The sequence below is a fragment of the Oncorhynchus keta genome, chromosome 4 (genome assembly GCF_023373465.1).
Source record: "Oncorhynchus keta strain PuntledgeMale-10-30-2019 chromosome 4, Oket_V2, whole genome shotgun sequence".
Classification (NCBI taxonomy): domain Eukaryota; kingdom Metazoa; phylum Chordata; class Actinopteri; order Salmoniformes; family Salmonidae; genus Oncorhynchus; species Oncorhynchus keta.
This window is the reverse complement of record NC_068424.1, coordinates 46,426,066-46,453,762: the sequence shown is the minus strand read 5'-3', so window position 1 is coordinate 46,453,762 and position 27,697 is coordinate 46,426,066. Positions and strand designations below refer to the sequence as shown.

General features: G+C 41.2%; 1 long non-coding RNA gene across 1 annotated transcript; it reads right to left on the bottom strand.

The window, feature by feature from the left end:
* Positions 1-129: 129 nt before the first annotated feature.
* On the bottom strand, positions 130-27,303 carry LOC118375861 (uncharacterized). Its single transcript, XR_004823910.2, has 3 exons — positions 27,164-27,303; positions 26,121-26,205; positions 130-604 (listed from the first exon to the last, which is right to left on the bottom strand). It is a non-coding gene; the product is annotated as an uncharacterized LOC118375861 (long non-coding RNA).
* Positions 27,304-27,697: the final 394 nt, after the last annotated feature.

Sequence of the window (27,697 nt, the reverse complement as noted above, 5' to 3'; positions counted from 1 at the left end):
CCATTGGTTGTTTGCACTGTTGTTATGGAGTGGTAACAGTTTTCAGCTCTTTACACCTTCTACTGTACTGCATGTGGCTCTTTCTATAAAGAAAGGGGCCAATGTGTAACTTCAGGGTGAACATTTTAAAATGGTTTAATATACATTTAAATATAATGTTCTTGCAGCTTCACATCTGTAGTTACAAAGGTCGGCACAATGAGACCATAACTCAAATCAAATCAAATTTATTTATATAGCCCTTCGTACATCAGCTGATATCTCAAAGTGCTGTACAGAAACCCAGCCTAAAACCCCAAACAGCAAGCAATGCAGGTGTAGAAGCACGGTGGCTAGGAAAAACTCCCTAGAAAGGCCAAAACCTAGGAAGAAACCTAGAGAGGAACCAGGCTATGTGGGGTGGCCAGTCCTCTTCTGGCTGTGCCGGGTGGAGATTATAACAGAACATGGCCGAGATGTTCAAATGTTCATAAATGACCAGCATGGTCGAATAATAATAAGGCAGAACAGTTTAAACTGGAGCAGCAGCACAGTCAGGTGGACTGGGGACAGCAAGGAGTCATCATGTCATGTAGTCCTGGGGCACGGTCCTAGGGCTCAGGTCCTCCGAGAGAGAGAAAGAAAGAGAGAAGGAGAGAATTAGAGAACGCACACTTAGATTCACACAGGACACCGAATAGGACAGGAGAAGTACTCCAGATATAACAAACTGACCCTAGCCCCCCGACACATAAACTACTGCAGCATAAATACTGGAGGCTGAGACAGGAGGGGTCAAGAGACACTGTGGTCCCATCCGAGGACACCCCCAGACAGGGCCAAACAGGAAGGATATAACCCCACCCACTTTGCCAAAGCACAGCCCCCACACCACTAACTCCATCTAGCAATAACAAAACCCTCTCAATGCAATTCAAAATATCACTAGAAACATGGACATGTCATTTGGTATTTGGTATTTTATTAGGATCCCCAGTAGCTTTTGCAAAAGCAGCAGCTTCTCTTCCTGGGGTCCACACAAAACATGAAACATAATACAGAACATCAATAGACAAGAACAGCTCAAGGACAAAACTGCATACATTATTTTTAAAGGCACACGCAGTTTACATATCAATGCATACACACAAACTATCTAGGTCAAATAGGGGAGAGGCGTTGTGCCGTGAGGTGTTGCTTCATCTGTTTTTTAAACCAGGTTTGCTGATTAGTTGAGCAATATGAGATGGAAGGAAGTTCCATGCAATAAGGGCTTTCTATAATACTGTACGCTTTCTTGAATTTGTTATGGATTTGGGGACTGTGAAAAGACCTCTGGTGGCATGTTTGATGGGATAAATGTTTATGTCAGAGCTGTGTGTAGGTTGACTATGCAAACCATTTGGGATTTTCAACACATTAATGTTTCTTATAAAAAGAAGAAGTGCTGCAGTTAGTCTCTCCTCAACTCTTAGCCAAGAGAGACTGGCATACATAGTATTTATATCAGCCCTCTGATTACAATTAAGAGCAAACCGTGCCGCTCTGTTCTGGGCCAGCTGCAGCTTAACTAGGTCTTTCCTTCAAGCACTGGACCACGCGACTGGACAGTAATCAAGATTAGACAAAACTAGAGCCTGCAGAACTGGCTTTTTGTCGTGTGGTGTCAAAAAAACAGAGCATCTCTTTATTATGGCTAGACCTCTCCCCATTTTTACAACCATTGAATCTATATGTTTTTACCATGACAGTTTACAATCTAAGGTAACGCTAAGTAATTTAGTCTCCTCAACTTGTTCAACAGCCACACCATTCATTACCAGATTCAGCTGAGGTCTAGCACTTAAGGAATGATTTGTACCAAATACAATGCTCTTAGTTTTAGAGATGTTCATGACCAGTTTATTACTGGCCACCCATTCCAAAACAGACTGCAACTATTTGTTGTGGTTGCTGATGCGTGGTTGAATCATCAGCATACATGGACACACATGCTTTGTTTAATGCCAATGGCAGGTCATTGGTAAAAATAGAAAAGAGTAGAGGGCCTAGAGAGCTGCCCTGCGGTACAACACATGTTTGACATTAGAGAAGCTTCCATTAAAGTTATATATATAGATTTTTTTAAATTTACCTTTATTTAACTAGGCAAGATCAGTTAAGAACAAATTCTTATTTTCAATGACGGCCTAGGAACAGTGGGTTAACTGCCTGTTCAGGGGCAGAACGACAGATTTGTACCTTGTCAGCTCGGGGGTTTGAACTTGCAACCTTCCGGTTACTAGTCCAACGCTCTAACCACTAGGCTACCCTGCCGCCCCTATTAGATAGATAGTTCTGAATCCACATTATGGCAGAGGTTGAAAAGCCATAGCACAGGTTATGGCCAATAATATCAAAGGCTGCACTAAAATCTAACAGTACAGCTCCCACAATCTTCTTATTATTGATTTCTTTCAACAATTCATCAGTCATTTGGGTTTGCTAAGAGCTGACAGAAAGCTTATAGGTCTGCTGTTAGGACCATTAAAGGTCTCTTTATCCCTCTTGGGTAACGGAATTACTTTGGCGTCCCTCCAGGCCTGAGGACAAAGACTTTCCTCTAGGCTCAGATTAAAAATATGACAGATAGGAGTGGCTATAAAGTTAGCTACCATCCTCAGTAGCTTTCCATCTAAGTTGTCAATGCCAGGAGGTTTGTCATAATTCATTGATAACAATACATTTTCCACCTCTCCCACAATAACTTTATAAAATTCAAACTTGCAATGGTTTCCTTTCATTATTTTTTTTTCGTGCATGAATACCAATTGCTCACTGTTCGTTATTTGGCATTTCCTGCCTAAGTTTGCCCACTTTGCCAGTGAAATAATCATTAATAATAATAATGATAATCATTTGCTATATTGTATTTACTTTGCCACCATGGCCTTTTTTTTGCCTTTACCTCTGTGTCACTGTATGTGTCGAACTGCTTTGCTTTATCTTGGCCAGGTCGCAATTGTAAATGAGAACTTGTTCTCAACTTGCCTACCTGGCTAAATAAAGGTGAAATCAAATAAAATAAATTAAAATAATTGCCAACATCAAATGGTTTTGTGATGAAAAAGCCACCTGATTCGATGAAAGATGGAGTTGAATTTGTCTTTCTGCCCATAATTTCATTTAAAGTACTCAAAAGTTGAGTTTAGTCACATAATTTCTCAATTTGCAATAAGTAAGTCAGTCAGATGTGAAGCCAGATTTATTAGTCACTTATTATTGCCCCATCTCTTTCAACCATACAGTTTTTCAATTCCTCGTCAATCCATGGAGTCTTAAACAGTTATAACAGTCAGTTTCTTAACAGGTGCATTTTTATCAATAATTGGAAGAAGCAATTTCATAAATTAATCAAGTGCAGTGTCTGGATGCTCCTCATGAATCACATCAGACCAACAACTAATTTTAACATCATCCACATAAGAGTCACAGCAAAATCTTTTGAATGGTCTCTGAAACACTATTTCAGGCCCAGCTGTTAGAACTTTGGCTTTCCTGGATATAGCCACTATATTGTGATCACTGCATCCAATGGGTACGGATACAGCTTTAGAACAAAGTTCTACAGTATTAGTAGAAAATGTGATCGATACATGTGGATGATCTTGTTCCTGTAGTATTTGTAAACACCCTGGTAGGTTGATTAATAACCTGAACCAGATTACAGGCACTGGTTACAGTGAGAAGCTTCCTCTTGAGCTTGATGAAAACCAGTCGATATTCAGGTCCGCAAGGAAGTAGACCTCTGTGTTTACATCACATACTGTACACTATCATTTCACACATATTATTTAGATACTGACTGTTAGCACTTGGTGGCCCAAAATAAAATACTTTAGACGTGCCAAGTGAACCTGCAACCACAACACTTCAATAACATTTGACATAAGATCTTCTCAAAGCATTACAGGGATATGGCTCTGAATATATACAGCAACACCTCCCCCGTAAGTATTTCTGTCTCTTCTATAGATGTTATATCCTTGTCTTGCTACTGACGTATCGTCAAAGGAATTGTCTAAGTGAGTCTCAGAAATGGCTAATATAAGAATGTTATCTGATGTTAGCAAATTATTGATTTTAAGAACCTTATTTCTCAGGCTACATATATTAATATGGGCTATTTTCAGGCCATTCCGGGGTAACTCATCAGAGACGGACATAATACTGTAAAGAGCAAATAAAGCAAGAGAAAAAAAGATACATTCAGCAGTCCATTAATCAATTGGTGTGTGTGTGCGTGTGTGTGTGTGTGTGTGTGTGTGTGTGTGTGTGTGTGTGTGTGTGTGTGTGTGTGTGTGTGTGTGTGTGTGTGTGTGTGTGTGTGTGTGTGTGTGTGTGTGTGTGTGTGTGTGTGTGTGTGTGTGTGTGTGTGTGTGTGTGTAATAACCAACAATAAAATCATTATAATCAGTAAATTCTTCAATTATTGTATGTGGGTGTGCGAGTCTGTATCTGAAAACTAGCCTTCTAATTCTTGCTCCCTCTGTCCTTGTTTCCTCGACTCTTTGCCTCTCCTTGAAAGTGCAAAAGTGCATTGTAGCCTGAGGGGAGGAACCTTCACTCCTCTCCCCCAATGTGCTTTGAGAGGGAGGTGAGGAATGGGAGAATTAAGGGGAGAATCCCAATTGCATTTCCTTGATTCCTCACGTCCTCTCTCCTCGCCTCCTTCTCAAAGCACATTGGGGGAGAGGAGTGAAGGTTCCTGAAAGGGGAAGGACCTCTGACCTTCTCATCCAATGGGTTTTGAGAAGGAGACGAGGAGAGAGGATGCAATGAATCAAGGAAATGCAATAAAGATTCTCCCAAGGACAGAGGAACCAAGTCTTTGACAGCTATTATAGCCCCCAAGCAGTCTTTGTAATTGTATTTTTAAATCATCACTGTATGTCTAATAAATCACTGTGTGTGCTTATTTAATGAAAATGACAGTCAACGGTCTATTACAATCAGATCACATTGTGAAGTCATGATGTGTGCCAAAAGTTCCATTCCAACTGAACATGCTGAAATTCCAGGCATTTTATTCAAACAGCTCTTACACAAAAACGGCTTTATAATAATTTTCACAATTTTAGAGTGTTCTTTTGACCTCATAGTAGGGCCGGGATGATTACCAGTATTGCTATACTCATTAGTATTATGGTAAGGAAACAAAACACTTAGCTGATTTAACTTCTTTAGGAAAACAGCCCTAATGTTGGAAACAATGTTGTCATTCAGTCACATTTTCCAAGCTACAGCAGATAATATTTTACAGTGCCATTCCACATTTAACCCCAGCCACATGTAAAAATATAAATATCAAGTTGTTGTTTTTTGGTTTTATATGCAAAAATGAAATATCGGCCATTTTCACGTCCCGATTGCTCCATTTTAACTCAGAAAACAAACGATCAAAACGTACATGGACAGTAATCTTTCCTTAGGAATCTTGACATAATGTTGCTCATGACATAGGCTAATTGTCTTGACCGGCGGTAACAACATAGACACCAAAAGGTTCTGTATATTCTCCATTTATTTCTGCACTTTGTCTGTTGTTCAACCGTATGCAGTATTACACCAGCTCTTTATCACTCAGAAAAGTATTTCCTGAATCAGCGATAATTTCCCCATGTAACTAAACAGCTATACATCAAATGCGTGTCGAATAACTATTATGCATAATTATTGGAGAAACTCGGTTAATGACGATATCGATTTTTGTTTGATTCATCTTGTTAACGATACTGTTTTCTGTTAGAAGCATTCGATTTCGCAATCCATACATTATTTTGGATATGTGTGCCAATTAAAACTGTTTTGACAGCATAACTTAGGGGGATAAATGTTACAAGGTTACAGTACACTTAGATACAAAAAGAAGAGAGTCTGACTGCAAATATCCAGGAATTTTACAGGATCAAGTTCAATGTGTACTTCAATGGTTAAACGCTTAGTATTTGATATAAAGACAAAGAGCAGTATCATAAATGTAAGGAAAGAAAAGTAATGTTTTATGTCACATGAATTTTGACAAATCTGTAGACTTAAAAAAAAAACACTACCGTTCAAACGTTTGGGGTCACTTTGAAATGTCCTTGTTTTTGAAAGAAAATAATATTTTTTGTCCATTAAAATATCATAAAATTGATCAGAAATACAGTGTAGTCATTGTTGATGTTGTAAATTACTATTGTAGCTGGAAACAGCAGATTTTTAATGGAATATCTAAATAGGCGTACAGAGGCCCGTTATTAGCAACCATCACTCCTGTTTTTCTATGACACATTGTGTTAGCTAATCCAAGTTTATCATTTTAAAAGGCTAATTGCTCATTAGAAAACCCTTTTCCAATTAAGTTAGCACAGCTGAAAACTGTTGTTCCTGATTAAAGAAGCAATAAAATGGGCCTTCTAGTTGAGTAGACTAGTATGTAGATAAAAATCTGCCATTTCCAGCTACAATAGTCATTTACAACATTAACAATGTCTACACTGTATTTCTGATCAATTTTATGTTATTTTAATGGACAAAAATGTTTGCTTTTCTTTCAAAAACAAGGACATTTCTAAGTGACCCCAAACCTCTGAACGGCAGTGTAGGTTTTGATTCGGCTCATGAACTATATTGAATGTATCTATGCTCACCCTTTCTTTATATGTTATTAATGTATTCACGTGAAAAAAAAGGGACATTATTATAAGTGACTTTGTAACAGCTCCAAACAGTTGTCCACCACATGAAATGCTCACTGGTACGCTAGTTTATAGAAAGACCCATGTGCAGAATAAGAAACTTGACTATACCAAGAGACGATGAGTATGAAGAATACAGTACAAAAGTGCTGACAATAGTCACAGGAGAGCCACACACATGTTGTACTTAGAGAGAAGTGATAAAAGTCTTAAACTGTAACAGTTAGTGAATATAATGTTCAGTGTTTTTGTGTATTCTTGCATGTTTGAAAATGAAAATATAGTTGGCATATAGTTGGCTCTTTTTGGCTAACAAATCATATTGAATGGTGGTAATCTATGCTCTTCTCGCTTATCTTTTTCATAATTAACTCAAATATACTGTAATGTAAAGGGGCAAAAGTATCCTAAGTGTATTTACAACATACATTAGCAAAACATGCATGTGTTCCATTAATGTAGCAGGAGTAAATATAGACAGAATTGTACTGGAAGGCTATGATTCAACATAGAGGGAATTTGTTATAAGTCATAATGTCACGTGTGCTCCCTCTTTGGCCTCTAGGTCATCAGGCTGCTCGTTATGGCACACACCTGTCACCATCGTTACGCACACCTGCGCGTGTTCAGACTCACCATAACTCCATCACTTCCCTGATTACCTTCCCTATATACAGTATGTCACTCCCTTTGGTTCCTTCCCCAAGTGTCTTTGTTTCTGTTTCATATCTGTGCTGTTAGTGTTTCTTGTTTTGTTTTTATTTGATTAAAACACTCACTCCCTGAATTTACTTCCCGACTCTCAACGCATATCATTACACAAAGTGTCATCAGCAATGAAGTTAACTGTATTTCGAGGCGGATGTGTGTACCTATAGGACACATGGTGTAGTGGTGGTAGTAGCTACGTTTTATACCAATAAAATTGTGGTTATATGTAGAAACCAGACAACATTATAATCAAGTCTCTAAACTTGACAAATCAACCTCCCCAAGCCATATAAATAGCAAAATAGTTGGGAAGAGATTTTCGATGTACCGAGTCCGTGGCACATGGTTAATGAATTAACACGCAAAATTATGCCAGATTCAAGACGTAGAATTTTTCTATTTAAATGATTATACAAAGTTCTTGCAACCAATAGAATGTTACATGGGGGATACAACCTTCCCAGCTCTGCAGATTTTGCTGCGAGGAGGCAGAATCATTAGATCATTTATTTTGATACTGTCCATATGTAGCTCGTTTTTGGTCACAGGTCCAGGAACGGCTGAAGAATTGCAACATTTACCTAGAGCTAATGCTGCAGATAGCAATACTGGAAAATTATTCTGTTAGCAAAACGTTTAATTTTTAATGAACAATCTGTAGAAACTCTGAGAGTAGAAGGGTTCAGAACCTTTGTGGAGCATCACAGCACAGTTGACAAATATATGGCAAATAGAAATCCAAAATGGACGGTGTTAAGAGATAGATGGAAGGGGTTGAATGGAGCTGAAGGGTGGGACTAATAGCAAGATAAACCATGTAAAACATATGGGGTCTGTACAATGTATATAGATATAGGTTCAGAACTTTTGTGAAATAGCAGTTACACATATATGGCAAATAGAAATCAAATGGATGGACATCAGAAATAGAGGAAGGTCAGGACCAAAAACCAACAAAATATAACTATTGTAAAATTGATTTTGTCAATAAAATGTATATAGTAATAGTATGTATAAGCTGGAAGTAGAAGCCTAAGTGTTATTGTTTATTAGTTTAGTCCAATTAGGGGAGGGCTGGTGGATGTTTGGAGTATATGTTGTATTTTTGTATTTCACCTTTATTTAACCAGGTAGGCTAGTTCTCATTTACAACTGCGACCTGGTCAAGATAAAGCAAAGCAGTTCGACACATACAACAACACAGAGTTACACAGGGTATAATAAAATAAAATCTATTTAAAAAATCTATATATATGTGTATATATGTATGTGTATTTGTGTGTATATGTATGCATGTTTATACATATATATACAGTTGAAGTCGGAAGTTTACATACAATTAGGTTGGAGTCATTTAAAAAAATCATTTTTCAACCACTCCACAAATTTCTTGTTAACAAACTATCATTTTTGGCAAGTCAGTTAGGACATCTACTTTGTGCATGACACAAGTATTTTTTTCCAACAATTGTTTAGAGACAGATTATTTCACTTATAATTCATTGTATCACTATTCCAGTGGGTCAGAAGTTTACATACACTAAGTTGACTGTGCCTTGAAACAGCTTCGAAAATTCCAGAAAATTATGTCATCGCTTTAGAAACTTCTGATAGGCTAATTGACATAATTTGAGTCAATTGGATTTGTACCTGTGAATGTATTTCAAGGCCTACCTTCAAACTCAGTGCCTCTTTGCTTGACATCATGGGAACATCAAAAGAAATCAGCCAAGACCATCCTTGGGAGCAATTTCCAAACGGCTGAAGGTACCACGTTCATCTGTACAAACAATAGTACAAACACCATGGGACCACACAGCCGTCATACCACTCAGGAAGGAGGCGCGTTCTGTCTCCTAGAGATGAACATACTTTGGTGCGAAAAGTGCAAATCAATCCCAGAACAACAGCAAATGAGCTTGTGAAGATGCTGGAGGAAACAGGTACAAAAGTATCTATATCCACAGTAAAACGAGCCCTATATCAACATAACCTGAAAGGTCACTCAGCAAGGAAGAAGCCACTGCTCCAGACCAGAAATGTCCTCTGGTCTGATGAAATAAAAATATATCTGTTCGGCCATAATGACCATCGTTATGTGTGTGTGTGTGTGTGTGTGTGTGTGTGTGTGTGTGTGTGTGTGTGTGTGTGTGTGTGTGTGTGTGTGTGTGTGTGTGTGTGTGTGTGTGTGTGTGTGTGTGTGTGTGTGTGTGTGTGTGTGTGTGTGTGTGTGTGTGTGTGTGTGTGTGTGTGTGGGAGGGAGGGAATGGGAATGGGGATGTGGATGTTTGGAGTATATGTTGTATTTTTGTATTTCACCTTTATTTAACCAGGTAGGCTAGTTCTCATTTACAACTGCGACCTGGTCAAGATAAAGCAAAGCAGTTCGACACATACAACAACACAGAGTTACACATGGAATAAACAAACATACAGTCAATAATACAGTAGAAAAAGTCTATATACAGTGTGTGCAAATGAGGTAAGATAAGGGAGGTAAAGCAATATATAGGCCATGGTGGCGAAGTAATTACAATGTAGCAATTAAACACTGGAGTGATTGATGTGCAGAAGATGAATGTGCAAGTAGAGATACTGGGGTGCAAAGGAGCAAGATAAATAAATACAGTAAGGGAATGAGGTAGTTGTTTGGGCTATTTACAGATGGGCTATGTACAGGTGCAGTGATATGTGAGCTGCTGTGACAGCTGATGCTTAAAGCTAGTGAGGGAGATATGAGTCTCCAGCTTCAGTGATTTTTGCAGTTCGTTCCAGTCAATGGCAGCAGAGAACTGGAAGGAAAGGTGACCAAATGAGGAATTGGCTTTGGGGGTGACCAGTGAGATATACTTGCTGGAGCGCATGCTACGGGTGGGTGCTGCTATGGTGACCAGTGAGCCGGGATAAGGCGGGGCTTTACCTAGCAAAGACTTGTAGATGATCTGGAGCCAGTGGGTTTGGGGACGAGTATGAAAAGAGGGCCAGCCAACGAGAGCATACACGTTGCAGTGGTGGGTAGTATATGGGGTTTTGGTGACTTAACGGATGGCACTGTGATAGAATGCATCCAATTCCTTGAGTAGAGTGTTGGAGACTTTTGTAAATGACATCGCTGAAGTCTAGGATCGGTAGGATGGTCAGTTTTACGAGGGTATGTTTGGCAGCATAAGTGAAGGATAAGTGAAGGAAGTTTTACTTGCATTTAAGAGCAGTTGGAGGCCACGAAAGGAGAGTTGTATGGCATTGAAGGTCGTCTGGAGGTTAGTTAACACATTGTCTAAAGAAGTACCAGAAGTATACCGAATGGTATCGTCTGCGTAGAGGTGGATCAGAGAATCAGAAGAGCAACATAATTTATACAGAGAAGAGTCGGCCCAAGAATTTAACCCTGTGGCACCCCCATAGAGACTGCCAGAGGTCCGGACAACAGTCCCTCCGATTTGACACTGAACTCTATCAGAGAAGTAGTTGGTGAACCAGACGAGGCAGTCATTTGAGAAACCAAGGCTGTTGAGTGTGCCGATAAGAATGTGGTGATTGACAGAGTCGAAAGCCTTGGCCAGGTCTATGAATACGGCTGCACAGTAATGTCTCTTATCGATGGCGGTTATGATATCGTTTAGGACCTTGAGTGTGGCTGAGGTGCATCCACGACCAGCTCTGAAACCAGATTGCATATGTGAATGAATGAGAGTGGAGAGGAAGGGAGGGTAGGAAAATATGGGAGGTTGAGACAAGCTTGGCTTGGGTGGAAAACTGTGGGCAAGAACGGGTGGTTGGGACAAGCTTAGCTTGGGAGGGGGGTGAAGGGGAGGGAAACTGGCAGCGGGAGATGGACACGCTTGGCTTGGGAGAGAGGGAAGGAAGGGTTTATCTATACTACAATGTATTTTTTTGTGACTTGCAAGCCTGCTGTTAAATAAATAAGAGGGCTGCCCAAATTAGTTGAGGATATCGAGTCATTGTTTCTCCAATGTATTTACAATGACATAACCCATAGACTTCTTTGGAGCTTAAAAGCTCTAAAAAGGCAAAGCACCTCAAAATACAAAGAAATGCTTGTTTTATGTTTATTGTGTTGTTGGTTCCACTTTTCTGGGCTCCGTTATTTACTTAACAAATAAGGAACACTCAAAATGTGCACTTATAAATCATAAGAATTTTAATCAAAATACAGTTGTAGACAGAAGTCAAAGATCAAACATCAGACATACAACTGATGTCTCTCCTGAGTTCTGCCCCGAACAAAAGAAAGACAGGATCTTATATACCCCACCCCCCCCCACACCTCCATCTCCTACGTCAAAACCTGCTTGTGCAGCTAAAAGAACAAGTTATTCATAACACAACGTTTCTGAGGACCTGTCTCAACGGTATGCAAATCTGCCCTTGTTCCGGAGACACAAGTGTCTCGCTATCACCCTCAGTCCCTTTTCTCACATTTTCTCACAGACGCAGGGCTGCGGGTTTTGGCAGAGAGCTAGACACAGAGAGGCCTCGATATTCAGCTATACAGTCAGCATAAGTACAATGGCACGTAAGCAAATTAATAATGACATAATCAATGGTGGGGTCTTTAGAAGACCCCCAAATCAATTTTAACCCTTTCAGTGTGTTAAATGTTTGCTCAGCCTACACGTTCACACGATCTATATATGTAATGTATACAATAACTATGAAAATATTATTTTCTACAAATAATTTACAGGACACTTGTAGGTTTGTCATGTCTACTCCCGCTCCTCCCCTCCGGCGTTCGACGTCGCAGGTATACTAACATCCGGTCCTGTGATTCATCATTATGCACACCTGGCATCAATCATTACACGCACCTGCATGTCATCATGATACTCACCTGGACGCCATCACCTTCCTGATTACCTCCCCTATATCTGTCCCTCCCTTTGGTTCTTTTCTCAGTCAGTATTGTTTCCTGTGTAGACACTACTGCTATGTTGTCTCGTTTCATGTTTGTTGTTTTATTAAACGGTTCACCTGGACCTAGTCCTCGACTCTCAGTTACAAGGTTAGTATTCCCAACTACAAAATACTACTTCTTTTCTCAAAGTAAGAAAAGCTATTCAAAAATGGACAAAAAAAAATATTAAAAAATGCACTCAACAATATACTGGATTGAACAGTCCATGACATATTGAAATCCAAACTTTCTCATGTATCATGCTTGATTACACTGACAGAAAATACACTTAGCGACGGAAATGGAGAGTGCATCTTCAACACCCGAAATGTATTAAATAAGTGAACAAAAAATAAAGACGTTTACCATTACAAAGGTAGACAGAAAGCATAGAGAGAATCCAACCCCTGACATAATTTGGGATGCTTTTATGGTATACTTTAGGGGAATGGTAATCTCATATTTGACTAAAGTTAAATCTGACTTAGTGATACATTTTTTTTCTTCTTTCGAAACAGCCCATACAAATCTTTACAAGGGTAAAGAAGAAATATAACATTTATGAATTTAAACAGGAATATGATATTTTACTTTTGAAGAGATCCAACAACTACAGGTTAAACTCAAATAAAGTATACTATTTAATGGCAAATAAACCAGAAACACCTCTCAGGCCTCACAAAACGAACACATGCCAAACCAGCTATAATTTAAGATATTTAATTAGAAACAGCTCTATTAATAACAATTGTAAAAGCTTTTATGAGAATCGATATAAATCCAAATTAAACTACAATGGACTGATCCTTAGACTTAATAACCCTGAAGCAACTATCAACAGGCAAAAAATAATCACTAAATATAGAAAGCACACCAAAATAAATATTAGACATTGTTAAAACATTAACTTGAAGAAAAGCACCAGCTATGGACAGATTTCCCATACAATTATACTTGACATTATGGGATAAAGTAGCGCCCATATTTACTCAAATGACAAAACGTATCACTCAGTTCAGTGCTTCTGAGTTCCATGTATCAAACAGTTACTTCAGTTATATTAAACCAGGAAAATCTGAAGAGTCCCCTGCAGATTACAGACCCATATACTTAATGAATTACGACAATAAAATAATACTAAAACTCATAAGCAACAGAATGGTAAAAGTCTTAATAGACTTGATATATATTAATCAAACATAGTTTATTAAAAATAGACACTAATCCCCCTATGTTAAGCTGTCAAAACAGTTTTAATTGGCACACATATCCAAAATAATGTATGGATTGCAAAATCGAATGCTTCTAACAGAAAATAGTATCTTTAACAAGATGAATCAAACAAAAATTGATATTGTCATTAACCGAGTTTCTCCAATAGTTAGTATCGAACAATAGTTGTTCGATATGCATTTGATGTATAGCTGTTTAGTTACATGGGGAAATTATCGCTGATTCAGGAAATAATTTTCTGAGCTGGTGTGATACTGCATGCGATTGAACTGCCTTTTCAGTGGAATGTTGTGGGGGGGGTTCCGCTAGCGGAACGTGTGTCCAAGGCAGGTTAATGCATTTTATGCTCGCTTCGAGGCAAGCAACTTTGAAGCATGCATGAGAGGACCAGCTGTTCCGGACGACTGATAACGCTCTCGTTAGCCGATGTAAGCAATAACTTTGAACAGGTCAACATTCACAAAGTCGCAGTGCCAGACGGATTACCAGAATGTGTACTCAAAGCATGCGTGGACCAACTGGCAAGTGTCTTCACTGACATTTTCAACCTCTCCCTGACCGAGTTTGTAATACCTACATGTTTCAAGCAGACCACCATAGTCCCTGTGCCCAAGGAAGCGAAGGTAACCTGCCTAAATGACTGCCGCCCCGTACCACTCACGTCTGTAGCCATGAGGGGCTTTGAAAGATTGATCATGGCTCATATCAACACCATCATCTCGGAAACCCTAGACCCACTCCAATTCGCAGACCGCCCCAAAACATCCACAGATGACTCAATCGCACTCCACAATGCCCTTTCCTTTTTGCAAAAGGAACACCTATGTGAGAATGCTGTTCATTGACTACAGCTCAAAGTTCCACACCATAGTGCTCACAAAGCTCATCACTAATCTACGGACCCTGGGACTAAACACCTCCCTCTGCAACTGGATCCTGGACTTCCTGACGGGCCGCCCCTAGGTGATAAGGGTAGGCAATAACACGTCTGCCACGCTGATCCTCAACACTGGGGCCCCTCAGGAGTGCGTGCTTTGTCCGCTCCTTTACTCCCTGTTCACCCATGACTGCGTGGCCAAACACGACTCCAATACCATCATTAAGTTTTCTGACGACACAACAGTGGTAGGTCTGATTACCGACAACAGTGAGACAGCCTATAGAGAGGAGGTCAGAGACCTGGCAGTGTGGTGCCAGGATAACAACCTCTCCTTCATTATCAGCAAGACAAAGGAGCTGATCGTGGACTACAGGAAAAGGTGGGCCGAACAGGCCCTCATTAACATCGACAGGGCTGTAGTGGAGCGGGTCGAGAGTTTCTAAGTTCCTTGGTGTCCACATCACTAACAAACTATCATGGTCCAAACACATTGAGATTGCCGTGAAGAGGGCACGAGAACACCGTTTCCCCCTCAGGAGACTGAAAATATTTGGCATTGGTCCCCAGATCCTCAAAGTTCTACAGCTGTACCATTGAGAGCATCTAGACTGGTTGCATCACCACCTGGTATGGCAACTGCTCGGCATCTGGCTGTAAAGCACACGGCCCAGTACATCACTTGGGGCAAGCTTCCTGCCATCCTGGACCTATATACTAGGCGGTGAGGAAAGCCCAGAAAATTGTCAAATACTCCAGAAACCCCAGTCATAGACTGTTCTCTTTTCTACCGCACGGCAAGTGGTACCGGAGCACCAAGTCTAAGACCAAAAGGCTCCTTATAAGAGCTTCTACCCACAAGCCATATGACTGCTGAACAAATAATAAAATGGCCACCCGGACTATTTACATTGACCCCCTCCCCCCATTTGTTTTAACACTGTTGCTACTCACTGTTTATTATCTATGCATAGTCACTTTACACTTTACACTTTACATGTAGGTAGACATGCACAAATTACCTTGACTAACCTGTACACTCACACATTGACTCATTTAATTTTTTACTTTAGTTTATTTGGTAAATATTTTCTTAACCAACAATGCAGTTCAAGAAAGAGTTAAGGGCTTGTAAGTAAGCATTTCACGTTAAGGTGTTGTATTCGGCGCATGTGACAAATAAAGTTTGATTTGATTTGCTCACATCGGCTATTTACATTTACATAACATTTAAGTCATTTAGCAGACGCTCTTATCCAGAGCGACTTACAAATTGGTGCATTCACCTTATGACATCCAGTGGAACAGCCACTTTACAATAGTGCATCTAAATCTTTTAGGGGGGGGGGGGAGAAGGATTACTTATCCTATCCTAGGTATTCCTTAAAGAGGTGGGGTTTCAGGTGTCTCCGGAAGGTGGTGATTGACTCCGCTGTCCTGGCGTCGTGAGGGAGTTTGTTCCACCATTGGGGGGCCAGAGCAGCGAACAGTTTTGACTGGGCTGAGCGGGAACTGTACTTCCTCAGTGGTAGGGAGGCGAGCAGGCCAGAGGTGGATGAACGCAGTGCCCTTGTTTGGGTGTAGGGCCTGATCAGAGCCTGGAGGTACTGAGGTGCCGTTCCCCTCACATCTCCGTAGGCAAGCACCATGGTCTTGTAGCGGATGCGAGCTTCAACTGGAAGCCAGTGGAGAGAGCGGAGGAGCGGGGTGACGTGAGAGAACTTGGGAAGGTTGAACACCAGATGGGCTGCGGCGTTCTGGATGAGTTGTAGGGGTTTAATGGCACAGGCAGGGAGCCCAGCCAACAGCGAGTTGCAGTAATCCAGACGGGAGATGACAAGTGCCTGGATTAGGACCTGCGCCGCTTCCTGTGTGAGGCAGGGTCGTACTCTGCGGATGTTGTAGAGCATGAACCTACAGGAACGGGCCACCGCCTTGATGTTAGTTGAGAACGACAGGGTGTTGTCCAGGATCACGCCAAGGTTCTTAGCGCTCTGGGAGGAGGACACAATGGAGTTGTCAACCGTGATGGCGAGATCATGGAACGGGCAGTCCTTCCCCGGGAGGAAGAGCAGCTCCGTCTTGCCGTGGTTCAGCTTGAGGTGGTGATCCATCATCCACACTGATATGTCTGCCAGACATGCAAAGATGCGATTCGCCACCTGGTCATCAGAAGGGGGAAAGGAGAAGATTAATTGTGTGTCGTCTGCATAGCAATGATAGGAGAGACCATGTGAGGTTATGACAGAACCAAGTGACTTGGTGTATAGCGAGAATAGGAGAGGGCCTAGAACAGAGCCCTGGGGGACACCAGTGGTGAGAGCGCGTGGTGAGGAGACAGATTCTCGCCACGCCACCTGGTAGGAGCGACCTGTCAGGTAGGACGCAATCCAAGCGTGGGCCGCGCCGGAGATGCCCAACTCGGAGAGGGTGGAGAGGAGGATCTGATGGTTCACAGTATCGAAAGCAGCCGATAGGTCTAGAAGGATGAGAGCAGAGGAGAGAGAGTTAGCTTTAGCAGTGCGGAGCGCCTCCGTGATGCAGAGAAGAGCAGTCTCAGTTGAATGACTAGTCTTGAAACCTGACTGATTTGGATCAAGAAGGTCATTCTGAGAGAGATAGCGGTAGAGCTGGCCAAGGACGGCACGTTCAAGAGTTTTGGAGAGAAAAGAAAGAAGGGATACTGGTCTGTAGTTGTTGACATCGGAGGGATCGAGTGTAGGTTTTTTCAGAAGGGGTGCAACTCTCGCTCTCTTGAGGATGGAAGGGACGTAGCCAGCGGTCAGGGATGAGTTGATGAGCGAGGTGAGGTAAGGGAGAAGGTCTCCGGAAATGGTCTGGAGAAGAGAGGAGGGGATAGGGTCAAGCGGGCAGGTTGTTGGGCGGCCGGCCGTCACAAGACGCGAGATTTCATCTGGAGAGAGAGGGGAGAAAGAGGTCAGAGCACAGGGTAGGGCAGTGTGAGCAGAACCAGCGGTGTCGTTTGATTTAGCAAACGAGGATCGGATGTCGTCGACCATCTTTTCAAAATGGTTGACGAAGTCATCTGCAGAGAGGGAGGGGGGGGTGGGGAATTCAGGAGGGAGGAGAAGGTGGCAAAGAGCTTCCTAGGGTTAGAGGCAGATGCTTGGAATTTAGAGTGGTAGAAAGTGGCTTTAGCAGCAGAGACAGAGGAGGAACATGTAGAGAGGAGGGAGTGAAAGGATGCCAGGTCCGCAGGGAGGCGAGTTTTCCTCCATTTCCGCTCGGCTGCCCGGAGCCCTGTTCTGTGAGCTCGCAATGAGTCGTCGAGCCACGGAGCGGGAGGGGAGGACCGAGCCGGCCTGGAGGATAGGGGACATAGAGAGTCAAAGGATGCAGAAAGGGAGGAGAGGAGGGTTGAGGAGGCAGAATCAGGAGATAGGTTGGAGAAGGTTTGAGCAGAGGGAAGAGATGATAGGATGGAAGAGGAGAGAGTAGCGGGGGAGAGAGAGCGAAGGTTGGGACGGCGCGATACCATCCGAGTAGGGGCAGTGTGGGAAGTGTTGGATGAGAGAGAGAGGGAAAAGGATACAAGGTAGTGGTCGGAGACTTGGAGGGGAGTTGCAATGAGGTTAGTGGAAGAACAGCATCTAGTAAAGATGAGGTCGAGCGTATTGCCTGCCTTGTGAGTAGGGGGGGAAGGTGAGAGGGTGAGGTCAAAAGAGGAGAGGAGTGGACAGAAGGAGGCAGAGAGGAATGAGTCAAAGGTAGACGTGGGGAGGTTAAAGTCGCCCAGAACTGTGAGAGGTGAGCCGTCCTCAGGAAAGGAGCTTATCAAGGCATCAAGCTCATTGATGAACTCTCCGAGGGAACCTGGAGGGCGATAAATGATAAGGATGTTAAGCTTGAAAGGGCTGGTAACTGTGACAGCATGGAATTCAAAGGAGGCGATAGACAGATGGGTAAGGGGAGAAAGAGAGAATGACCACTTGGGAGAGATGAGGATCCCGGTGCCACCACCCCGCTGACCAGAAGCTCTCGGGGTGTGCGAGAACACGTGGGCGGACGAAGAGAGAGCAGTAGGAGTAGCAGTGTTATCTGTGGTGATCCATGTTTCCGTCAGTGCCAAGAAGTCGAGGGACTGGAGGGAGGCATAGGCTGAGATGAACTCTGCCTTGTTGGCCGCAGATCGGCAGTTCCAGAGGCTACCGGAGACCTGGAACTCCACGTGGGTCGTGCACGCTGGGACCACCAGTTTAGGGTGGCGCGGCCACGCGGTGTGGAGCGTTTGTATGGTCTGTGCAGAGAGGAGAGAACAGGGATAGACAGACACATAGTTGACAGGCTACAGAAGAGGCTACGCTAATGCAAGGAGATTGGAATGACAAGTGGACTACACATCTCGAATGTTCAGAAAGTTAAGCTTACGTAGCAAGAATCTTATTGACTAAAATGATTAAAATGATACAGTACTGCTGAAGTAGGCTAGCTGGCAGTGGCTGCGTTGTTGACACTACACTAATCAAGTCGTTCCGTTGAGTGTAATAGTTTCTACAGTGCTACTATTCGGGGCTAGCTGGCTAGCTAGCAGTGTTGATTACGTTACGTTGCGTTAAAAGAACGACAATAGCTGGCTAGCTAACCTAGAAAATCGCTCTAGACTACACAATTATCTTTGATACAAGGACGGCTATGTAGCTAGCTATGTAGCTAGCTACGATCAAGCAAATCAAACCGTTGTGCTGTAATGAAATGAAATGAAAATGTGATACTACCTGTGGAGCGAAGCGGAATGCGACCGGGTTGTTGTTGGCTAGCTGTTAGCTGTTAGCTGTTAGCTAGCTAGCAGTGTCTCCTACGTTAAGGACGACAAATAGCTGGCTAGCTAACCTCTGTAAATTAAGATAATCACTCTAAGACTACACACTCTAAACTACACAATTATCTTGGATACGAAGACAGCAAAGACAACTATGTAGCTAGCTAACACTACACTAATCAAGCGTGATCACACAATCTTCCTGAACAGCTGGTGCTCTCATGCAGGCTTCAGTGTTGCCTGCCTCAAAGAAAGCATAAAAGGCATTTAACTTGTCTGGTAGGCTCGAGTCACTGAGCAGCTCACGGCTGTGTTTCCCTTTGTAGTCCGTAATAGTTTGCAAGCCCTGCCACATCTGACGAGCATCAGAGCCGGTGTAGTAGGATTCAATCCTAATCCTGTATTGACGCTTTGCCTGTTTTATGGTTTATCTGAGGGCGTAGCAGGATTTCTTATAAGCATCTGGATAAGCGTCTTTGAAAGCAGCATCTCTAGCCTTTAGTTCAGTACAGATGTAATCCATGGTTTCTGTTTGGGATATGTATGTATGGACACTGTGGGGACGACGTCGTTGATGCACTTATTGATGAAGCTGGTGACTGAAGTGGTATATATATATATATATATATATATATATATATATATATATATATATATATATATATATATATATATATACTCCTCAATGCCATTGGTTGAGTCCCATTAAAACAGTCCTGTAGCGTAGCATCTGCGTCATCTGATTATCTGCGTCATCTGATTGTTTCCCTATTGGGCGAGTAACTGGTACTTTCTGCTTTAGTTACTGCTTGTAAGCAGGAATCAGGACGATAGAATTATGGCCAAATTTGCCAAATGGAGGGCGAGGGAGAGCTTTGTATGCGTCTCTGTGTGTGGAGTAAAAGTGGTCTCTATTTTTTTCCTCTGGTTGCACATGTGACATGTTGGTAGAAATGAGGTCAAACGGATTTGAGTTTGCCTGCATTAAAGTCCCTGGGCACTAGGAGAACCGCTACTGGATGAGCCTTTTCTTGTTTGCTTATGGCATAATACAGCTTGTTGAGTGCGGTCTTAGTGCAGGCATCCGTTTGTGGTGATAAATAGATGGCTATAGATGAAAACTCTCTTGGTAGATAGTGTGGTCTACAGCTTATCATGAGATACTCTGCCTCAGGCGAGCAATACTGTATATTATCTGTGTCGTTGTTCAGCCACGACTCGGTGAAACATATGATATCACAGTTTTTAATGTCCCATTGGTAGGATAGTCTCAACCGGAGATCACCCAGTTTATTCTACAGTGATTGCACGTTGGATGGTAGGGGCAGGTTAACCACTCGCCGACAAATTCTCACAAGGCTCCCCGATCTCCGCCCGTGTTTTTCCATCTTTCCTTTGCGTGAATGACAGCGATTTGGGCCTGGTCTCAGAGAAGCAGTATATCCTATATCCTTAAAGAAAAAATCTTTGTCCGGTTCGAGGTGAGTAATTGCTGTTCTGATATCCAGAAGCTCTTTTTGGTCATAAGAGACGGTGCAGCAACATTATGTACAAAATAAGTTACAAACAATGAGAAAAATCACAAAAAATAGCACAGTTTGTTAAGAGCCTGTAAAACGGCAGCCATCCCCTCTGGCGCCATTATTATCCTCCATTTTTGTCACTTCAATGAGGTCATTTGCATGGTTCAGACCAATGAGATCCACTTTTTAAAAAAAATTCAGCATAGAGAGTAAAGATATTTAATAAAAGGAAGTTATGTCTTCAGTGGTTTTTTATAAAATGTTTAATAGTAGGCTATTCATTACCCATGTGACTGAGTTGACAGCCTATTAGTAATACCACATATATGGGCTTAATAACGATGTTTAACAACGATCAAGTTGGTTTCTGTTCCAAGTACGACCCCTTTCATTGAGTTGTATTTATGATAGGAAGTACTATTCTGTTAAGTATGACCTAACTGTTTCTTGTTATGTTCTTTGTCACTGTTCCTCATACACACACACACACACACACACACACACACACACACACACACACACACACACACACACACACACACACACACACACACACACACACACACACACACACACACACACACACACACACACACACACACACAGTTTCTTCTGTTACATCCTGTGAACTCTGGTCTCTCATCTCTTTCCTCTCCTCCCCAGATAAGACCGAGCCGATGAACAATAGTGAGACTGACTGACACAGGCAGCAACACTGGACAGCCATGCAGGCGAAGGTAACACAACACAGTTTCAGCTGTTATATACTGCGTCCTCTGTCCCCATCATTTCTCCCCTTTCCTAACTAGTTAAAACGGAGCCGCGCAAACACACGAACACACACACATACAAGAGTTTTTACTGTAACATCCTGTGAACTCTGCCCCTCTCATCTCTCTCCTGTCCTCCCCAGTTAGACAGGGCCTGTAAACGACAGTGAGACTGACAACCACAGAAGGCAGCACTGGACAGCCTTGCAGGCGAATGTAACACCACACACAGTTTCAGCCTCTCATTTCTCACTTTAAAATGGACACACGTGCATACTCACAGATGTTGTTGCTGTAGCAGCCATATTACAGTTTTTCTCAATCGCTTCGGCTCAATTTTCGAAAGATAATATATATTTTTTTCAAAACAATAAGTTCAAATCTCTGAGCAATTTAGTTTCTTGTTCATACCAGATTTGAATTTCTTATTCATTTAAGCAAATTGTGTTTTGGCACATGTGCAAAAGAGTAAGTACAATTGTCTACAATTTCTACAATAACTACACGCACATGGCTTGCTGATCAAAACTGCTGAGTTGATTCTCAGTGACACTGTCGTACTCTTCACAACTTCGAAACATTCGTGTGAGCCATCGCATGCAAAATGACCCATTCAATTATCAAAATCTGTCAGGCATGCGCACGTGTATATTCTATAAACATCTATGACATGGAATGTTAGTGATGTCTGCTAAAACTGGCAAATCACCTGCCAGGTGACGACGTAATGAAATAGGAATCACAATCTTACCAGTCAAGTTTGGAAGCCTATACAGTATATACGGAGCTTGCCCACAGCACAATCACTACCATTTGTGAACATGGAGGAACATCACAACCCTGAAGAGCAGCTACATGCTCGTGGAAGAGAAATAAGAAGATGTGTAAGAATGTGTGTTGGTGGTGTCAGGTGAAGACATAATAGAGGAAAAGGTAGAAGGCAAAGAACAAGAGTCCCTGATGAAATCAGAGCCACAATTGTGGACCGTGTCATAAAACCAGTGGCTGGTCAAAGAGTACAGCCTAATGTAAACAGGGCCACAGTGTCATCAACTGTGCAAACATTCCATAGGGAAAACAGGCAAATATGTACTCGTTCACAACAATACAGCAACTATTGTAAAGGTAAATGCAAGTCTGAAAATCACAATGTACCATAAGATATGTATGAGGAATATGCAGTACTAAAGCACAATTTGAATACAATGTACTATATAAGTAACATGATCTATTTGTGAATTCCACATGTCATATATAGGACTGCACAATGACATCATGCTGGTGGTAGAGTAGCAGTATTCAACCATCAGCAAGAACAAGACGTTTGCAAAATGTTCATAGCCAACAATAAGTAGCCTTTAAAGTGTCTTTAAAACGGTTTATTAGCTAAATATGCATGTGTTCCATTTATGTAGGTTAACAGTGGTAATTAGTCATTCAAAACAATTCAACACTGGTTATTGAGTTAAATCAGTGACAAAAGAGCAAAACAAAACAGAAAATCAGTTTGTTCATATATTTCTGCGGACCAGTAATATTATGGGAGACCAAGAAATAAAACCATGTGGCAACTTTATACTTTGGAGGGGAAAAAAGAGACTTACATTTTTTATATTTTTGTATACTGCATCAATACAATTCATAAAATATTTGAAAGGCTAATCTAGAGAACCTAGAGATATTTGGTAGCCTATGGAGATTGGGGAGAGGAAGGAGATGTTTGTGGGGTTGTGGTAAATACACTGCGTGCACAATTATTAGGCAAATTGTATTCCTTAGGATTGTTGAACAAACACAATGCTCTCCGTCAATCCAAAATGTTACTGAACCTCAAATCTGAATGTTTAACAAAGGAAAAGTGAGTTTTGTCCTTCTCAGGGGAATATATGTGTGCACAATTATTAGGCAACTAAATTACAAAAATAATTTCTCCCAACTCACTTGTTTATTCTCAATTTTTAGAGTAAGTGTAACAAATAAGTAACGCAAAATGACAATTAAATAAACATTTTGGACTTTATTCAGTAAATATTCAGTTATCAATATAGCAACCCTTCTTATCAACCACAGCCTCTTAAATGCTGTTCAAAGAGGTGGATTGTCTTCCCTCGCTGTAAATCTCACGTTTGAGAAGGGCCCACAAGTTCTCAATAGGATTTAAGTCAGGTGAGGAAGAGGGCCAGGTCATTATTCGGGCGTCTTTGATGCCCTTGCTGGCTAGCCAAGCAGTGGAGTACTTGGATGCATGTGATGGAGCATTGTCCTGCATGAAGATAATGGCCTTCTTGAATGCTGAGGACTTCTTCCTGTACCACTACTTGAAGAAAGTATCTTCCAGAAACTGGAAGTAGGTTTGGGAGTTGAGTTTCAGACCATCTTCAACCCAAAAAGGTCCAACTACCTCATCCTTAATGATCGCAGCCCATACCAGTACCCCTCCTCCACCTTGCTGGCTCCTGACTCGAAGTGGTGCCCTGTGTCCATTATTGATCCAGCCACGGGCCCATCCATCTGGTCCATCAAGAGTCACTCTCATTTCATCTGTCCATAAAACCTTTGAAAAATCTGTCTTCAGGTGTTTCTTTGCCCAATCTTGACGCTTCAACTTGTGAATCTTATTCAGTGGTGGTCGTGTTTCAGCCTTCTTGACCTTGGCCATGTCTCTGAGCACTTGACACCTTGTACTTCTGGACTTTCCAGGTAGGTTGCAGTTCTGGAATATGGTGGCACTGGAGGATAATGGGTTCCTGGTAGCTTGACGTTTAATTATCTTCAAGTCTTAATTTGCGCCTTTTCTTCTCCGTGGGTTTTTTGCGCTCCAGTTGACTATTCGCAACAAAAACGTTTGATAGTCCGGTGGTCACGCCTCAATAGTTTAGCTATTTCAAGAGTGTTCATCCGTCTGAAAGGCATTTTACAATTTGTCTTTTCAGTGTCAGTTAATTAAATACATTTTGTGGCCCATTTTACCTGAGGAAATGAAGCTGCCTAATAATTATACACATGTTATTCACTTTCACCACACCCTCCCTCATCACACAAAATCACCTGAAAATGATTAAATCCAATAAGCATTCACGTTTATATGGTTTGGAGTTGGAAAATGTGAATAGCAATAATGATAAGATCAGAATACTCACTTGTCTAAAAATTGTGCACACAGTGTAGTTTTAGCTTCAATCACCCGTAAAACAAATGAATAAAACATTCTGATTGAAATAAATGTTTGGCTGTAACAAAAAAAAACAACAACATCTCGCTGGTGAATAATGGAACTTAAAACACAATTGTATGGTCACACGTCTGTTCTCACCAAAGAGACCTGTCTGGTTTCTAACCATCCTGAATTTTACCTCAAATTTTGTTCACCTTGAAATTCAACACAGCAATGATGGTGCACAGGAGGAAGAACATTGCATTAACAATTTTCACCAGGTAGAAGACTGTTCGCTCCAAACTGTAGAGCAATCTGTAGAAGAATAACATTGCTTTTTGAGGACACTTCAGCAAACACCACTTCAACAAAATGTTTGAAGCGGATAGGGGACACACTTTCAAATCATCTTCAATTATTTAAAAAAAAATGGATAGAGTAATTCATTCAATGATGTTACTTATAGAAGATTTGGATATGAAGCGCAGAAATTCTAATATAGGTACAAATAATAATATAGGTACCATATAGATAGCATTTCAAACCGTGGCCAGGTAAAAAAATAAACAGAAACAAAGCATGGGTTGCTGTCATACCTTGTCCATAGACTCCTTACAGGGTAAGAAAACCAAATGTAATTTTGTAATTTGGGTGAACTATCCCTTTAACATCGAGAGGGGGTATTCTTAAAAAATATATTACAATAACAGCAGGGACAGCACCATCTACTGGTGAGAACCGGGTAATATCAGGACGAAGGATGGGACATAAACCTAACAACTTCAACTACTAATTTCTCTGAACATGGTTAAACAAAGCATAACCAAATTCACTGAAAATACATTACATAGGATGAAGAAACCGCAATTCCATACTGATCCAAACACAGGAGGCTGCTGAGGGGAGGACAGCTCATAATAATGTTCAGAACGACGCTAATGCAATGGCATCAAACACATAGAAACCATGTGTTTGATACCGTTCTACTTATTCCGCTTCAGCCATTACCACAAGCCTGTCCTCCCCAATTAAGATGCCACCAACCACCTGTGGTGTCAAACATAGAGAGCTGATACTGTATACCCGGTGTTGGGTTGGGATTTGCACGGCATGTGGGTGGTTTTTGACCATTTCTTTCAATTCCTCATGCCTTTACTCATTGTTTTGGTCCAAATCAGATGTTAGGTACTATATTTATTGAATATTATATACATCCTGTAAATTTCAAATGGTCGATTTGGGTGCAATCAAATGAGCTTAATTTCTCAGAGATCAAATAATATTGAGTCAAAATAATGTTGTAGGAATGCTAATGTTATCTGTTTCTGACTACAGAAACAATGGCAGAACAATCTGAGATGGTGGGTGTCATGGCATGTTGAAATGAAACGACCCTATTATTAATCCCATATTGAAACATGGACACAATGTCTGATTGTTTATGCACACTCACCTAATGACGTCTTCAGATCTATACACGCTGTACGCTGATGTTAAGTATGAGTCTTCGGTGTCTTCGGGGAGTGGCATTGACATTACTGTAGAGGAAATAGATGATTGTTTTTCACAGACTGGTGTCTATGTGAGGAAGTAAAGCATGAAATATTGGTCTATTATTTCCAGGGTGACACTTAGAAAAACGACTTCAGTTAGATTTGGTGAAAATTCAGATATCAAACTGTTTTTCAGGAGTGGGAAGATGGAACAATATTCTTTCACATCTAGGATGGGCAGTTACTATAGAAAATAAATAATAAAAGTAATGTACTTTAAACCAGAATTTCTCAGAGTTTAAGAAATTGAGAATTTGGGACTATATGGTTCTATCTGCAATTTTGTCAAAATTGAGTTATTGACATAGCCTTGTTCTGTTTAATGTGCAGTACTTCAAATAACCCAAATCATGTTAAGTTCAAAAGAATAGAAGCAAAAAATTGCCGCCACCATTCAAACCATTGGGTGTTCAGAACTTTAAAGGCAATTATCTCAGAATCATCTTTTTGTAGATAGAACCTTACATACAGTCCAAAACTTTAGAAATGTTGATGATAGAGACATGGGATGGTGATGGAGCCTCCTGTCTGCACAGACACAGACCACAAATGACCAGCATCTGTAGACAACAGCCTAAATATATGTCCCTCACATAAAGAACACCATAACATGTAATATATATGTATGTATATATAAATATGTATGTATAATATATTTATTCAATAAGAATGTTTTTCTGTGAGAGACGAAACAAAAGTTATTTCAATTTTATCTCAATAAAGAAATGTTTTTCTCAGTACAGAAACTTTTTTTCGACAGTGACAATTTACCATGAAGGACAACTGAACATGTTACAGACTATACATCATTCTAAAACATAGAGCTGCTCAGTGAAATACATGCTAAAGCCCTATGCAAATATTGTCTGAACTACATGTCTCTGACTTCAAGTAAGCAAACTGAAAGGAACCATGAGACTTCATAGAAACATGTTTCCATTACCTGATAGTCTGGAAGAAATGATGATGAGGAGGATGAAAACGGAGAGATGAGGAGCCATGTGAGGGTTTGAGTCTGGGTATGTGACTGTGTATCTATGCACACATATATGTGTGTGTCAAGGAACAAGAAACCAAACAAAATGACTACCTCTAATATTCACACATCACTGTCTTAAACTCTCTTCCTGCTTCTGGTTGTGTGTACATGGCCCCTCATTGGCAGATAGCAACCTTTACTATATATGGACTCGATTTAACCAAAGGTTGCTCTCTGTCACCACAATTTAATTTTTCTCAGACTCATAAACTAGCGTTCTACAGTATCAGGACAAATGTATATGCACCTCACTTTTCTTAAATAATTCCCTATTTTAAAAATATATATAAAAAAATATATAAAATTGTGAATTCTTTCCCTACCCAATTACCTGCACCCTAGCCCCATTAATAGATGAAAGGAGCCTAACGTTACTCCTTATCCAAGGAACTTACATGTTCCGTTTAAAGGCAAATTGTCTCTGAAGGGCAAAACAGC